This window comes from Penaeus vannamei, chromosome 1, assembly GCF_042767895.1.
Source record: "Penaeus vannamei isolate JL-2024 chromosome 1, ASM4276789v1, whole genome shotgun sequence".
Classification (NCBI taxonomy): Eukaryota; Metazoa; Arthropoda; class Malacostraca; order Decapoda; family Penaeidae; genus Penaeus; species Penaeus vannamei.
The window spans coordinates 51,679,929-51,682,428 of record NC_091549.1 but is presented as its reverse complement, the minus strand read 5'-3'; the positions used below and the strand labels follow the sequence as shown (position 1 = coordinate 51,682,428).

Below are 2,500 nucleotides of genomic sequence, written 5' to 3'. Positions count from 1 at the left end.
AAGGCTATATCAGTAGCAACTCGAGGAGGTGTCCTATCGTCTGATTCTATTTTTGGAAAAAAAAAAACACATGGAGTATATTTTGATGACGTCACAAAAGGTACGAATGCTTTGTGAATATGGTCGATCTTTTTAGTCTCTTCGGTTTTCAAAAGGGATGTAAAATAATGGTTTTAATGGTTATATTTTCATTAAACAATCATCAAAACAAACGCCATGACACCTCCCCGAGTTGCTACTGATCTAGCCTTTGCCGTCATTTGATGCATGCAATTTCGGCTAAGAATTGTGCAATTATATTAGTAGCAAGCAACAAATATAACACTTGAAAAGAAACATCAACACTTCATACTACTTCTTAAAGATAGTTATAAAACCATAAAAGTACCATGCTCTATATAAATCTCAATCATACTAACAAGCATGTTAGGGTTTTAATTGTTCATCCTATGTTGATTTACTAGAAAAAAATAATGTCTAGGGATTGAAAAGTGTATAGGACTTTTCAAGAGCTAGTACTTTTTTTTCTTAAAGCAAACATAACTTTCTCTGGTTTTACGTTGTATATGTTTGTGATAATTTTTTAGATGTGGGTATGTTTGCAGAAGTGTTTTCCTTTCTGTCTCTATACTCTATATTGTATATATGTGGAATCGACGATTTTGGACTCTCTCTAATACCATTACTACTTTCACGTAATCTTGATACACTCTCCCTATCCCCTCTTCTCCCCATTTTCTCCTATTCCACTTTCTCATGACCTGTCCATTTACTACTTTCACGTAATCTTGATACACTTTCCCTATTCCCTCTTCTCCCCATCTCCTATTCCACTTTCTCCATCTTCAAGGTAGAAAGATTGCTCCATCCATCCCTTTTCAAACTTTCCTTCGAGCTCTCAAATTCTTGATCTTGTCCAGTTACATTTTTCCCTTATATGAGTTTGAATATCTTTATCTTCCCTTTATCTAACCACTGCTTCTTCGTCACCACTATCACTAGCCTCATTATCACATAAATAAGTGCTTATCCTTAATTTCAACTATTCTTGTCAGTCTCCTATCTATCTATCTGTCTGTCTTAGTCTCTGTCTCTGTCTGTCTCTCTCTCTTTCTCACACCTTTCTTTTTTTCTGTCTCAGTCTTAGTCTGTCTCAGTCTCTCTCTCTCTCTCTCACTCACTCTCTCTCTCTCTCTCTCTCTCTCTCTCTCTCTCTCTCTCTCTCTCTCTCTCTCTCTCTCTCTCTCTCTCTCTCTCTCTCTCTCTCTCTCTTGTCAGTATTTTCTGGAGTCTGTCTTCCATCTGATCCTAAATCCATAGCCAGTCATCACATAAATCCAAAGTGCTTATCCTTAATTTCAATTATTCTTGTCAGTCTCCTATCTATCTTCTCCCAAATATTCATAATGTACAAATTGAGATGGATGCTACACTAACTTCCACAGACTTGCATCTCTTCTATCCCTTGTAGACTGGCATTAGCAAGCTCTTTCCCTTTTCCAGACAATGATTTTATTGAATAGATTCCTCAGAATTTAGCATACATTGTGTCTACTGTGTATGTGTTTTCTTCTTCTTCTTCTTCTTCTTCTTCTTCTTCTTCTTTGGAGAGTTTGCTGTGTTTTATGGCTCTTCCTCTGAAAGCAGAATAACTTCTTTATGACCCTTTTATAAGACGTCGTATTGTTATTTATCTTACCTCTTTTCAGCAATTTGAATAAACTCATTCCACCTACAAGGTTTCCTCACCATCTTTGTATATGCCTAATGATTCTCTAAATATTCTCTTTGCAATTTTTTTCACCATTAGGCTCAGAGCTCCCCAGCTGTCTGTGGCATATCTGGAGCTTTCTTCGTAATCTATAAAGCTATTTCTCCAGCTTCCAGTAGTCTTTTTCTCCATATTGCTTTTAGATTTCTCTAGTATTCCTATATACGTTTTCTATGGATGACTTTACATTCCATTTTCTTTGATTCTTCGGCAATGCACATAGACTAGTTGTGTGATGTTTTTGCCACGTCCAGATTCAGATCTCTTCCAATCATCTTCTTTACTTCCTCTCGCTCCCTCTTTTCTCTCTCTGTCTGTCTGTCTTAGTCTCCGTCTCTGTCTCTATCTCCCTCTTTCTCACACCTTTCTTTTCTCTCTCTCTCTCTCTCTCTCTCTCTCTCTCTCTCTCTCTCTCTCTCTCTCTCTCTCTCTCTCTCTCTCTCTCTCTCTCTCTCTCTCTCTCTCTCTCTCATCATCTGGCCCACATCTCTATACTTCACCTATCATACCCACATTCAAATTACCCACAGTTCATATTACTCAGCACGAGTTTATTGTCCATAGTTCATTATTATTCTGCATTCCCATAGTTTATTTCCCCAGAGCTCCATGGAGGATCAAGATTTCTGGTGAAAATCCTTCTTCTGTGTCCTTCCCATTCAGTCGCTCTTGAAAATCTGTCTGGCAAGGATTTTACAGGAGAAAATCCTTCTTCTTTTACCGGAGTTT

General features: G+C 37.6%; 1 protein-coding gene across 2 annotated transcripts in view; it reads right to left on the bottom strand.

Moving 5' to 3' along the window:
* Positions 1 to 2,500, bottom strand: part of LOC113812917 (carbohydrate sulfotransferase 11) — a 36,244-nt gene that overhangs the window by 25,812 nt on the left and 7,932 nt on the right. The gene's annotated exons all lie outside the window — the stretch shown is intronic.